This window comes from Toxorhynchites rutilus, chromosome 1 (genome assembly GCF_029784135.1).
Source record: "Toxorhynchites rutilus septentrionalis strain SRP chromosome 1, ASM2978413v1, whole genome shotgun sequence".
NCBI lineage: Eukaryota > Metazoa > Arthropoda > Insecta > Diptera > Culicidae > Toxorhynchites > Toxorhynchites rutilus.
Window position 1 is genome coordinate 38,804,545 of NC_073744.1, and position 15,262 is coordinate 38,819,806.

At 38.3% G+C, this 15,262-nt stretch overlaps 1 protein-coding gene across 9 annotated transcripts in view; it reads left to right on the top strand.

The window, feature by feature from the left end:
• The window catches only part of LOC129761894 (cytoplasmic polyadenylation element-binding protein 2), a 693,641-nt gene that overhangs the window by 576,140 nt on the left and 102,239 nt on the right, over nt 1-15,262 (top strand). The window lies entirely within an intron of this gene.

The following is a 15,262-nucleotide window of genomic DNA, read 5'->3' on the forward strand; positions in this document are numbered from 1 at the left end:
ACTACATACAATGCTCTTTACATCCATACAGTGCCGCAATACATGGAGTTTTCCATTAATCCTTTCCCCGAGCACGGATGACAATTTTTGTTTATACTGAGTTACAGATACAGATTATACAGATTTTCTGATTTCTGAAACACAGATAAAAAGATTTTTTGAGACCAAAAACACAGATTTTATTATGGCAACCCTGGTCAATAACATATCAAACGTGAGAATTTACACACAAAAATGTTACGAGCAAAATATTATTTTTTCCAGGAGTCTTCATACAAAAATGGCTCATATTCCAAAAACTATAAAAGATAGAAAGTTGACATCTTCGACTAAAGTTCATGTTTTAAAAAGATCTAAAACTTTGTCGAATACATTATATCGCTATCGTGTCATTAAACAAAATTAGAATTAGTCATATCTTTTCAAAGAAAACATGAAAAAGTTGTTGTTAGAAAAACTTTTTCCCTGTAAAAATGCCTCTTTGATAGAGCGCTCGTTTTTATGTTGTCAAGTATAGGATGAACAAAATTGTCGATGAAATAAAAAATCTTACTTTCTTATCTTTATAGATAGAGGTAAACATAGTTCGACAATGTTGTAGCTCCAATTATTCGAGACATCTTTGTAGAACAAAGTTTTTCTCTATCTCTTGAAATAACCAATATAGTGTCTTTTTCTAAGTTACGTTAGGGTCACCATGAAAATAACTCTAACTTTTATATTTCAAATTTTACATGAGGGACTTAGAATGAAAGGGGTGTAAGCAGCGTTGCCAATGTTCCAGTTTAAACTGGATTCTTCCAGTTTTTTTCACCCGGTCCAGTCAAACAGTTAAACCCTAAAATCTTCCAGTTTTTTCAAATATTATCCAGTTTTATCCAGTTTTTTATATGTGTGCTTCAGTTTTACCCATGTTATGTAAAATAAATTCAAAATGTATAAACAATATCCCCCACTCACCCTTCCCAATTTAGTTTTTTTACATTCATCGTTCGTTCGATCCAATTTGCGTTTTCCTTGGATTGTTATTATTTTCTTGCTTACACTTCCGAATTTCTAGGTTCTACTAGTTGAGACTAATTGAACTACAATTTCAACTAGCAACATTCATAGTCTTACCCAAACAGGTTCATAGAGCCCGTGTGCTATGCTGGCTTTGAGTTTGTGTATTCATCCAAATCATTTTAAAACTTCAGAAGACCTTAGTGTCAATGAGTTCCATTGACTTTTATTGATATGAACATAAAACCCAAGATTACTTGGTGGTTTCCCGTTTACATCAATGGGATATTAGTTTTTAATTTTTAGTTCTAAATAGCAATAATATTACGCATGATCTAAACTCTCCTATTTGATGGATATTTCGAATGCAGGCTTTGCATAAAATACATAAGTACTATAGTGTTTATTTAGCAAGTATGTATACTATGAATATTTTTCCAAAGATATATTCTCGAGCAGGAGGAAATACTTAAGGATACCTCATTTTGATTTTGATATCCAAATTTAGTTTGGACAAGTCTGATATAGAAGTAAAATACTAAAGAATAATATCAAAATTGGAGAGAAATAGCCAATATTTTATAATTTCAATACCACAGTAACACTTGAGCAGTGTTGCTTCAGTATTGAATGTGCTCTTATTAGTATTGGTATAATATTATGGGACCCGATGAAAAAATATTTCTGAATTTTGATACATAGATCACTGCATAAATTATTGCACGGAAACGAGTGTTTGAGTTTCCATTCGTTTCCATTTTCAAGGTCTACATTCAAATGTTAACAAATGTGAGCTGAAAAAAACCACGCAATAACGTCAAACCGAAGATTGATTTTTCTTATCCTACGTTCTTCGTGAGTGAGAAAAAGATAGCAACGAATATGGTCAAACGGAACAATACAGAAATCGTAATTTGCGTTAGTAGAAAAAGAACAGGATTGGAGTTAAATTCCGTGTCACTATGCCCCTCAATTAATCTGGACATGACGTCATGAAAGACATGATGGACATGAAGCAAAAAATACGAGATTTTTCAAGTTTTACCCAAATGAAACCATATTTTCTAGAAAGAAAGATCCTCAAATATTGTTTTACAGTAATGTTCGAGTAGTGGAAAACATCACTTGGATCTCCTCGACTTATATGATTAATTAATTGTTTATTTCGCCATTGTGTGAACTGCATATGAATACGATACGAAGCTTCAACGGAGATTTTATTTATCAATAAAAAAAAAATAAAAAAAATCATTATGAAGTCAATCTTTTTGAAATATAACGGTTTTACAGGATCCAGTTCTCTTCCAGTTTTTTAAAGAGCGATCTTCCAGTTTTTTGAAAATTATTATTGGCAACCCTGGGTGTAAGTGATTTGATCGTTTTTGTTCTAGAAAATAACTGTCGAGCTCTAAATGCTAATTTCCACTTAAATGCATCTCCTGGACCATTGTGCAATGATATAAGGCATTCAAAGACGGCCGAGAATAGATGAACGATTTACCACGTCAAAGTCGACCATTCGTCTCTTTAATTGATGGGAACATCGACAAAATAAAAGGAATAGTGCTCGCAAGCCGTCATTTAGGTCATATTTTGCTTGATTTTTCGGGCATGAGAAAAGTCGTATAAGTGCAGATGCATCGATAAAAATGGAACTTCGCGAGAATGATCGTTCACGAGGAACCGGAAAAGCATTGTAACCACACCAATACAATTCAATGTGATTGTTTACTTCCACTATTGCATACACAGTGCGTTCAAAAAGTTCTGGGACTATAATTCAAAACAAAGAAAAAGACGCGTTTAAACTGCTCAGCCGGTACGGAGTTCATAATACGCGTCGCATTTCGTTGAATGTCTGGAACATCGTCAAAATGGTCTCCTTTCAAAGCGTTCTTTAGCTTGGGAAAAAAGAAAAAGTCTGTCGGGGCAAGGTCCTGAGAATAGGGGGGATGGGTGATGACGGTCACCTTTCGTTTGGCTAGAAACTGCGCCATCAAAGTCGCGGTGTGCGCGGGCGCATTGTCATGAAGCAAAAACCATTCTCCAGATCGGTTCGAAGACACTTTTGTAGAAGACCACATTCACTGTTTGCCCTGGAGGCACAAAATTTGATGACGGTTCTCTCGACAAAAAATCACTGCGTTACTCTTATCAGCCAATACTAGCTACTGAATCGAGATATCGGTTCACGGTAGAAACGGTAGCTGGCCAGAAGATGGCGGAAAGTAGTTCGTGAGTTGGAGCAGCCGCTTTTAGCGCGCGGTAGTCCCGGAACTTTTTGAATGCACTGTGTACAGTTCGTACGGCCACATTTCCGCATCCAATATCACCGCCGCCTAAAAGTAGTTCAATGTTTCGCGCAACGAAAACGAGCAACACACACAAAGCTGATGTCATTGATATCTTGAAGCGACTTAATATACAGACACCCAAATTTATTTGGCACTCTTCTAAAAAAAATACTTTCGTTAGTATTATTGGTCTCGAACGCGAAACTGAATCACACATAACATTTCTACGGTAAAATCATTTTCCTTGAGAGCCCTTCATGGTTTTTCCATACATAATGAGGCGAAAAACTTTATGATTGCGTCTGCTTTCCCATAGCTCGGCTCGATGTGTTGATTGCTGTTGATTCGCTGTTTTGTGTACAAAAAGAGACTGAAATTTTTCCTTAGAGGAGATGCAATATTTATACGCTAGCGACAGCCTACATGCCATGTGCAAGGGTGGAGTTCATTCCTCCTATTCCGCAAGGCGAATGGCGTGAGATAGTCATAGTATACTTAACTACATTAAATGGTGTATTTGATGAAAAATTCAAATTTTATTTCTTAGAAACACTATATTAAAAAAAACTGATTTGTTCGCTACACTGGAAATATTTATTTTGATTTTCGCATAACCAAAGGCGCAACAAAGTGAATTTACAAGGCAGTGTTTTTAGGGTTAACGGGTAGTGGCAACTATATTGCCACCAAGTTTTGACGTAGGACTACGTCTTACATTAAGGGTGCCAAATCACAAAACAGATCACGTTTTTATGAAATAAAGTTAACGTTAATAACTATTTTCGCTGCGAACGGATTTCAACGATTTGCACACCAATCGAATCGGAATTTTTCTAAGATTTGTTTGATATGCTATACATTACAATCCAATAGTATGTATATGGTTTGAATTGATGAAAATTGAAGGCATTCCCATTTCCCCATACATTTGTGCTGTCCATTTGTGTGCTTTCCCGAACAGAGCTGTCAATAACGGGCAACTTATGCAGCCGCTAGAATAGAAACAACAAAGGGGATTAGCGAAAAGAAAATATTTGCGAAGTAAACTCCACGCTTGCATAGTAAGTTAGCTGTCGATAGCGTATAAGTATTGCATCTCATCTGAGGAAAAATCTCAGAATCTTTCTATGCCCAAAAAAACAAAGGTCGTTTATTCTGTTCGCTTTGTGTTTAATGTTTCCCCTCGAGCTGTGAACGCTAGCGAATATTTCACTTGAAGTGCATTTGGCATTGTAATTAACACAACCATCCGAGCTTGCCAGGGTTTTTTGTTTTTGCTTGTTTTCGTTGCGCGAAACTTAGAACTTGTTCATTTCCTGCACATGTGAATAGCACACCTCCGATACTTTTAGTTGCCATTCGTATTTGCTCTCGTGCGTTCTGTCATACAAATAAAACACAAATTTCTGCATAACTCGAAAGCTAATCAAGCAAACGGAACCAAAGTCGGCATGTGGAGGTTTTAAAAGACACGAAACGTTTCTATGGTGCATAGACACTCCTCCCTCCTCTCTACGGGGGGGGGGGTCTGCCATACAAAGGAAGCTTAAATTTCTACATAACTTAAAAACTAAACAAGCAAATAGAACCAAATTTGGAATGTGGATGTTTTGGAGGGTACGGAATGTTGTTATGGTGGTTCGACACTCCCCCCCCCCTGTGATCTTACACAGTAGATCCTGAATATCACGTTTACAGTGTCAAACTTATAAACATGTTGCATTTCCAACGAATTTAAACAGAATATTCTGGGTTTTCAGTAGCATAAAACCGACAATTTTGTTTATTCACTCCTCCATTCAAGTTGAAATGCGCCTCATCAGACATTATGATTTTTTGCCAAAAGCCACGTTCATTTTTGGCCATTTCGATGGTCCATTTCGCAAAATCAAGTCGACGTGGTAAGCCAGATGGGTTAAGTTGTTGAGCCATTTGAATTTTATACGGAAACATTTTCAAATCAACACGAATTATGCGTCGGAGAGTGGTTCGAGCGATGCCTAACTCTTGCGAACGGTGACGACCTGATGTCGATGGAGTCTCTGCAACACTGGCTCGAACGGCATCAATATTCTCGTCGAAACGTCTTGGTCGTTGTCTGGACAGATGACTGGCATTACCAACACTACCAGACGATATAAATTTGGCATATAATCGACGTATAGTGTTGTCTCCAGGCGATGTTTCAACTTTATTTTTATTTTTCCACGCACGTTTAGTTAACACAATTGAGAAGTTATTTTGAATGTACAGCTGAACAATTTCAGCGCGTTGTTTAGGTATTGTTCCATGGTTAAAATTGTACTGAAATGACGCTTCCAACGCGGTATGACATTTGTTAATCTGACATCTCTGTCAAAAGTTATGGGGTTGCCAGATGCTTCCACTTTAAATGGCCCACCCTGTATTTAGCAACCAAAAAAAATAGTATTGCCAGATATTTTAGAAGTTTTTAGTTAAGTAAAATATTTTTATGGGTGACAATATAGTTGCCATGTCTATATGAAGGGGCAAATCGATTTGTTACAGGCAGCAGATAACCAGACTGAAAAAGTAGAACATTAAATTGAGTGAACACACAAAACCGTCAAATTAATCACAACCCAGCATACCTAGCCCCACTCTTCGATTGATGTTTGCTCCAACGCCACCAATTATCGCACGGTTGATCGATTTTCGCCACCCTTTGTTGACGTAAATTATTTTAACACCCGCATTTTTTCCACCTTCCCACCGCTTTCTAACTTTAGTTAGGGATCGATCTTGAGTAAATCAAACCCTCGCCCTTCCTTCCCTGCACCCTTTTTCGACACTTCCAATTGATCTCTGGCTTTGGTGCTTTTTGGAGCGCCGGTTGACAATCGTGAGAAGAGTAACCGTGGGGAGGGCAGTAAAGGAGGCGAAAAAAAACATTCAAACTGCCGGAAAAAGTGTAAATTTATGGGGTGGGCCTCTATTTTTCACGCCCGCTGCGCTTGACTGCCCACGGGCTCGCGCCGCACACGATGGAGCCCATCGGCGAGGGGTTGTGTTTTGCATGCGAAAAGCAACCAGACGGTCTGAAAAGGTTACTGTAATAAATCTCCTGCTGTTTTTTTTATCATGCTTCGCGTTTTTCCACCCTCACACTAGATGAAGGTGAGATATTTTTTTCTCTCTCTGTGTAGTTCTCGCAATCAGTTTCCACGTCCGCTGACACGGAAAGGAAATTGTGGCCTATTTATTTCTGCACACTGTCAGTTGGGCGAGAAGTGAGTTCCTGCAAGCGCGATAACGTGAGAATTGGTCTGAAGTATAGTTTTGACCAAAATTTTTGCTCCGTGTGCGAACGAGGAGAATTTAATCACCCATGAAGATTACATCAATTTAAAATTACGAAAGTACTACTTAGGTAATTGCGCTACACAAATTACCCCATTCGACAAGTGAAACGTTATTTTCTACGGTTTCCTGTTGAAGGGAAGCATACCATACGCCTCATCCCGGGTTAGATAGTCCGGCACTGATTAGGGGAGTGTGGCAGAACAGAACAGCCGCTTTAAACGGGGCCCAACACGCAAATGCGCAATAAAAGCAAAATTGATCTAAACCTCTTTCGATTGCGGAGGCCCTGTTCATTAGAATGGGAGAATAGTGAACGCAAATTGGATATCTCAGCTGCCGGTTGCCCCACGGGGGATTCGGCATTAATTATGGATGTCGTGAGAGAACAAGGAAATGTTATGCCTGCCGTCGTGGAAGGCCGCGAAGAGAAGGGAAGGCGGGGTAAAAAGGGTTGTTTACAAAGTTGTTGTTCCTATACGTGAAGTTGTAATATTAATCAACCGGCTGGTTGGGGGTTCCTTCCGTTTTGTACATGTTCCGCTATTTGCACCTGTCGAGGCTTAGGCGAGCGGAGAAAAAGAAGGTTAGACGGGTTTAAATTACAATTTCTTTTATTTCCAGGCTTTTCTGCTGAGGAAATTAATAAGATGTGTTTCAGAAATATATCGTCACTTGCGTAAAAAACATTTCGATAAGTGCAATAAATGATATAAGCTGCTTAGTATACAATTTCTTAGTTATTGGATTGTTTTGTTTGTTTAAAAAAAACATACTTTCCAATACTAGGTAATTGGTAATACTAGGTAATATATACAAATATGAAATCAAAATTTGGCAACGAATGGCTCTAACTGTCAAAGCAATTCATTGCCAGCATTGTCTTGTTTTGACATCCATCAAAGGATTTCCACTCAAAACGAAACAAGTTTTGCTCTGCAGCATAGGTTCGAAGAGCTTTGAACATGTCGACTTTTGTGCTCGGAAACAGGGTCCAACATTTTCGAAGACGACACATGGAAATCGCCTCGTGTAGGACTTCTTTGACATTCGCCGTCAACATGACTGGTTCATCAGTCATCCTCGCTCTTAACGCTCGTCAAATCATTTCGGGTTGATTCAATTCTAGCAAGTGGTTATTCTAATTGACGTGACGAATGAATACAAATCTGTCTCTTTATTCAACCTGACTTCAATCCACCGCTACTAATACACTCTAACATGTACCTCGTTGACCGCGTACCCAATTTTATTTTATCGTCCATATAAAGTGAAACTAAAATATGATTTCTGCTGAAAAAATGATATACTATGATATAACCGCAAAGTTAACGTGGGACTACCGTTGGTTTAGTAACCATTTGTTGGTATTGATTCAATTATTGATTGAATTAAATAATTTTCGAATTCAATTGAATTCAACATATTTGCTATGTAAGTAGAGAAGGTGAACAAACGTCATGTAATGCAAAGCACCTGGGTTTTGATGGATGTGTTAAGGAACAAACAGTCCCCCAATTTGCATGTATTTGCAAGTATTTTGATGGCTGTGTTAGGAAACACATATCAGTGGGAACAAAAGTTCGCCCAACTTGCATGTATTTACGATGTCAATTACCCCAGACACCTTGATTTAGATGGCTGTGTTGGGGAAACCGTTATCGAACCAATCAAAACGCGGCAATTAGGACGTTTAAATAGCGCATGACATTTTACAGTTATTCAATTACTTATCTCAGGAAATATAAAGATTTTATTAATTGTGATAGATGCGTAGAAATATTTCCTACCAATTGATGGAAACTTTTTCTTCCGATTTATTAAGAAATGTTCGATTTATGCATTCGAACTTTAAATTTTTTCTGCGTGTTGAGTGCTTAGGTTTTCATTTTACCCCCCCTAACGCGAGAAAAATATATTGGTTCTCAAAGTATGTATTGATACCGCTATCTACAACTAATCTAATCACATAAATGCATTTTACACGCTCTTCTGAATTTATGGAATGAGGTTGTTGAATTGATCGTTCGTGGCAGGCTGTTCCATAGCCTTATTGCTCGATGTTCGAAAGAAACTCTTAAAACATTTGTTTCACATCTTAGGAGTAGCAAATTATGGGTTCGTGGAAGTGATGACGCAACGAAAAGGTTTTCCAAGTATTTTGGGGCATTTCTTAGTATTTTAAAAGTCATAGTGCACGTTCGGAAATTAGCTGTACCTACAGTTTAGGATTGATTTTGAAAATTCTGAGATATGGTCAAATCTATTGAGTCCATACACAAATTTGGTAATTGAATTAAAAGCCAATTGCAATTTGCGAACATTTTCGGTCATTGATTTGGCATAAAGTACATCTGCATACTCAAATAGTGGAATGATTAATGCTCGAACAAGTTTCAATTTGATATGCTGAGGGGTAAATTGTTTGAGTGCCACCAAGGTTTGCATCGCATAGTACACTTTTTGACACACTGCATTAGTTTGAGCTTTCCAGTTTAGGCTACTGTCCATTAAGATACCTAGGTTTTTCACAACTTCCGAGTAACCATTTTGACAGACGGAGCTCCATGTACATCCATGTGTCCTAATTTTAAAATTATAGCTTGAGTCTTACAAGCATTGAGGATTAGTCCATTGTTATTGCTCCAAGAAATAATATATTCAATATCAATGTTGATCATGTTTACAACGTTCGTTAAGTCTGAATGGCTTACCTGATAGGTATAACTGGCAGTCATCGGCATACAGGTGAACCATGCAGTAGTTCATACGGTTAGGTAGGTCATTTAGAAACATGAAAAATAATAGAGGTCCTAATATCGACCCTTGAGGTACGCCACTTTTAACCTGGACAATATCAAATTTTGTACCATTGAAGTCAACATATTGAGAGCGGTACGACAATTAGCTTGATATCAATGCAACAGCAGATTCATGCAGCATAAAACAGCGTGCAAGTTTTTTGTAAAGTAACAGATGATTTATAGAATCAAACGCTTTACTGAAATCAAGCAGTACTAAAACCGGTAACATCTTTTTGTCCAGAGCGCGTCGAATATCGTTATCAATTTTTATCATGACAGTTGTGGTGCTGCAATTTTGACGATAGCCTGATCGAAAGCGACAAAGTAGTTCATTCCTATTTAAATATTCCTTCAACCAGTTTGAAAGAATCTTTTCAAAAAATTTAGAGATGGCTGAGAATTTTAGAGAATGAAATGAGCATCATAGAGAAGATAGCAACGAAAACGTCAAAATGACTGTTGATTCATGTTGACAGAGAAACTGCTGGAAGAAGCAACAACTCATTTTAAATTGAATGCGAAGGTCGATGGATTTATAGTCCCCTGACTATCCTCAACTGAGTATGACCTTGGCGAACACAGGTCCAACGTATAAGCGTCCGCGTCACCATGATCCAAATCATCTACGAATCGTCCACAATTTCAACTTCAAACTTCAATTTTCAAACGACAAATTGAATATCGAAACAGCCTCTCGGCGTAATATTCCGACCATCAGCTTTGATGATTTCCCCATCACCATCAGAACAAATCCAGCTTCCGCCCATCATTAGGATCGCGTCTCCGTTCGCATTTCCGGTGTCATCTTTCAGTAGGGTGCAACCGTAAGACGCGCAATGCGCTCGCCGTTAAAATAAACGGCGGCTACCCAACCTACGGAATCCTCTTTCCGGGCAGACCGATGATTTTGTCATTCGCAGACTCCCAACTCCCCGTCCAAACTGCTCCTTCTTCTTGTTTGTATGGTTTGTGCGAACTTTTCGAACCGTTGTCGCCACCGGAAGCGGCGCTGCCTCATTTGAATATATAGCGTTCGTATTCGCCCGTCTCTCATTGCGTTGGGGAAGATCCTTGCAGCGCGATGTCGATGTTTCCGATAACAAGTCCCCGTCGCTCCTTCCTTGCCCGAGCCCAGTAGAGGAAAGAGAGAATCATCGATGAGCGTGGGGCACGCGAAAAGACGGTCGCGACTGCAAATAGAGAAGTTTCGCCTTTTTACTGTAATTGAGTTAATTTATCGGGACATTTTTCTTTGAGTCTGTCGCCACGGCCTGTTTTGCATGTTGATTCGAAACGGGATTGTATTATCTGATAACGCCTCCCCGGGCAGAACTACACCCGAGTTGAAGGGGACCGTAGGGCAGTGGGATATTTGCATGTTGGTCCCAATCTTGCGTGTCGGAGCACAAGGTTCTGAAGAAAATTAAAATTTGTTACCGAATTGATTTGTACGCGGGATTTACTTCCAGTGACCGGATGACATAAATTCCAACTGTCGTCATTTGTTGCCATACACTGCTGCTGGAACCCAGAGTCATAAACTGCACAGCGAAGTCCGTACCCAACATTCGAGCCAAACATTGAAAATAAAAAAAGGAACACCATAAGTAGCGTTTTACCCGTTTTGTTTTATATCGGCAATCAATTTCCGGTACGCGATGGATACATTTTGGGAGGTTGTTGTTTTTTTCGTTTTTTTCCTTCCTCTCTGTCAGTAAGTGTTACTGTTTCGGTGCGCATTTTATGGGCAACCCTTTCTATTGTTTTTTCGGTAGACATTGCTTTATTCTCCAGTGCGTTGTTCATTTGCGTCACGCAATTGAAAATCTACTGCCTGCGTTACAATTTCGGAGGACTATTGAGGACAGAAATATCCGAAAGTAGTACGGGCATTTATTGCGGGCGCAAGTTTTCGAGAGAAAATGTCAAGATGCACAAAATACAGCGGGTAAGAGTTGAGGAGTGCTCCCGTGGCCGAGTGGTTAGCGTCTCACATTATCATGCCGGGGGTTCGGGTTCGATTCCCGTTCTGGCCGGGAGATTTTTCGTCAAATAAATTTCTTCCGACTTGCACTGTGGTCACGCGTATTCTAGAGCTTGCCACTCAGAATACATTCAAGGCGTGTTACTTGGCATAGAAATCTCAACTAAATACTTATAAAAAATGACGCAAGTAATACTACGTTGAGACGGCAAAAGTTCCACTGGGAACGTTAAAGTCATTCAAGAAGAAGAAGAAGAGTTGAGGAGATGAGGAAAAAATTTGGTCAACGATTGTGTTAGTTTGCATTGCAACCTAACCTTCCTATTCTACAATTGGAAGCCGTACGCAAAATCGAAATGTGCTATAATATAAATATATCGAATCGAAACCAAAGCTGTAAAATATATTGAGTACCCTCGCTCTTTTTCTCTTTTCAACACAGCCACATTGCTTCATTTATTTACGGATTTACAAATGAGTTTATTACTTTTCACCAAACTGCAGAAATCAACATTATTATGAGCTTGAATGTTTTGTTCAGATAAGGCGGAAATGGCACTACCTAACGATTTTCGATGTCAATGTCTGATATTGATATTTTGAATGATTGTCCGCCATTATCGATATTTTATTGTTGATATTCAAGAATCCGACTGGTTTAAAACTTGATCTAATTTCACGATTTGATTGAAATCGACTTTTGCATTCTGAAATCCATTCGAATCAAATTCAATTGTTTCAGGCAAATATGGGAATCTTGCCATGACACAAAACAAAAATAATTCAATATAATTCATACGCATTTGTGGAGTTGACCCTCTATCAGATTAGCAGACCCGGAAGCGATTGTTAAAATTTAAATAAAAACTATCACTAGAAGTTATTTGAATACTTGGAAGACATAGGCCTGATCCTAACTCAAATATTTTTCTATAAATCCCCTTGCGTTTTCGCAGAAACTTTATCCATAATATGAAACATTATCAGACACTTTTTTCGTTCAAGGGTTTCCCCCACTTGCAGCGAATATGTTATTCTGTTACATAGAACACATATTTGATACGATAGAACTAATTTTAATTGAATTTCTGTTTTAATATCCTCCCGACAATACAGTACCATTTCATCTAAACAGAAATGGAACTATAGGCCCAATATCGTCAATAATGAATTACGTGGTAAGGTTATCACATTCGCCCAATTAGACTGGACAGAATACATAAACGAACAGATTACAGAATACAAAATAGTTGGTTAGTAGTCTGACCTGGAATTTCCGAGCAAATTACATTTATGATTCTCTCAGGGCGTATTATTTCGAATAACCAATCTAAAATGCGTGTATGAAGTTACCCTCGCTGTTGTCATTCAACCAAATACCTCCAGAATCGTGGGGATGTAAAAAGGTTTATTAAAGACTTTATTTTCTATTTGAATACACGAGCCGTAATGTCGTGACGATACATTGCGTTCTGACCTGGCAATAGCAAAGGCTGTGTCGGCGTTGCTCATGACAGCGACTCGCAAGTGACTGTATTCTTCCTCACGCCGCTTCTGTCGATTGTGTCGTAGGGGAATCGCGCTCGTTCGCTCTCTACCCTCGCGTACAGGTCATCATACATCATCATACGATACACATAAAAATTCATCGATCGCTTTCTCTTGTTTGTACGACTGCTCTAACCACATGTTCATAATTAACAATTCAAAATGAGTAATTATGTTCATAGTGAATGAAGTACCTGTGGTGAGTTCCCGTTGTTTAATGTTCTGACATAAGACTTCGTCTTTCATTTCTGTGTAAGTTCAAAGTTTCGGAAACGAGAGTGTTACGCCGGATCTATAAAATCTAGAGCGTTAATTCCACCTAAACAACTGGACTAAATGGTATGATCATCACTTCATTCGGAAGATAAAATGTCTACGCATTTTATGCCTGTTACTTATTGATTCAAAAACTTATTTCAATAGCTTTCGAATTGCTTTCAAAACAGGCTATTGAAATCACACAAATCTGTATGTAAACGATAACCCGTTCGAAAATCCACCCAGTTATGATAGCGCAGCGGTTGATGTGCAAACGCTGGAATCTGTGTGTTTCCCTAACACCGACTTCTAAACCAACGAACCTGGGAAAAACCCACACGGAAATCCACTCAGTTATAATTTCAAATCATCTGCTACCGGGCAGAAGAAAATAGCAGCGGCTACCGAAAAATTCACAGTTACCATTTTGTCTCAAATTCCGAACACTTAAGCATTGTAGGCCATTAAACAGTGCCTAATTACTCCAAATGGTACTTTTTCGCATATTCATGGTGAAGAACTACATATTTTTAGTGAATACATTTGTCTCAAATTCCGAACAGCAAAAAAAATTTAAAAAAAATCATAACTTTTGAGCTACTAGTCCCATTCAGATGATTGATATATCAAATTAAAGCCTATTTTCTATTCTTCTTTGGGAAAATACTATACTGCCAAAAATGAATTTTTGCTTCGAAACTTGATTCAAATTCCGAAAGTTAAAGTTCAGTAAATTTACATTTAAAATTGAAGTGTTCGGAATTTGAGACAAAACGGCACTACTGTGAAGAAAGTGAGCAATAGGAAGAAACCTCCTGCTACTGTCGGTACGGCTGTAGCAGAGAAAAAAAAACAACCAAATCATCGAAAACCGTTGAACAGAAGCCAAAATCACCGATGCCACAGAAAGGAGCAGAGCGGTTCTGAGCACTGCACGAGGGATTTTGTTTTCAGCAAATCAAATCCAGTTCTTCTTAGAACTTTGAATTACTTTGAAGCGAAATAGTTCATTTGTTTTCTGTTTATAATATTTTTAAATACATTTTATTTTGTAATTTTGTTTTGTAATTTTTCCAATCAAGTGCAATCACTTGATCAGTGTTGATAAGTGCGATCTTTCGGCAATTTATTATGGAAAGAAAAATTATAGGAGGTTGTGTCCAAGATACGACCGCATTATTGACGTGGAACTACGCTGTTATTTTATATAAGTCGCTTATTTATACCTTCGGATATTATTCTATAATGCTGTGAAATTTTAGAAAGAACTGCTTAGTAAAATAATCTCTGAAATGGTTTTTTCATTGTAGAATCAGTTGACGAAAATTGATTGATGATTCATTCTTGCCCTCGCAAAACATTACACTAGCTGATCGTATGTCGCAATTTAGTTCATGTCAATGCATTGAAAATTTACCTCGAACGCTATTCCGGCGGCCTTTTTCGCAATTGACATAGACTCGGCTACAGTCAATTATATACATGTTGCACCAGCACCATTATTACACATCTCATAACTACATCAATATATCTTTGGTACCGAATGGAAACAACAACAATGACATCACTTGCAAGTATCAAGGATCATGCTACATGTTATTTAGTATTGCCTCAAAGGAATCGCACCTCTAGGCATCGTTCGTACAACGTAAACCAAGCGCCAAACATGCGTTCGCCATAGCATGTATACAGAGCCATACATTGGTGGCTTGAAACTACTAGGAATATAAACACTTCCCATCATTTTGCGCTATTCTCAAATGAAACACTTCTGTTAATATTACTGGCCTCGAAAAAAGTTGCATTACTTTCTCATGAATGCATGTATTCCCCTCCATTCTTCTACTTTTCCTTTCTCCGTCCGTAAACTTTAAATCCTACGATTTCTTCTCCGTTGGTCGTCGATAAGTTGCCGTTATTAACAGCTCTGTTCGGGAAAGCACACAAATGGACAGAACAAATGTATGGGAAAATGGAAACGCTGAAAGTTTTCATGAATTTTAACCATTTACAAACCAGGGGATTCTAATGTACAGCATATTAAACAAATC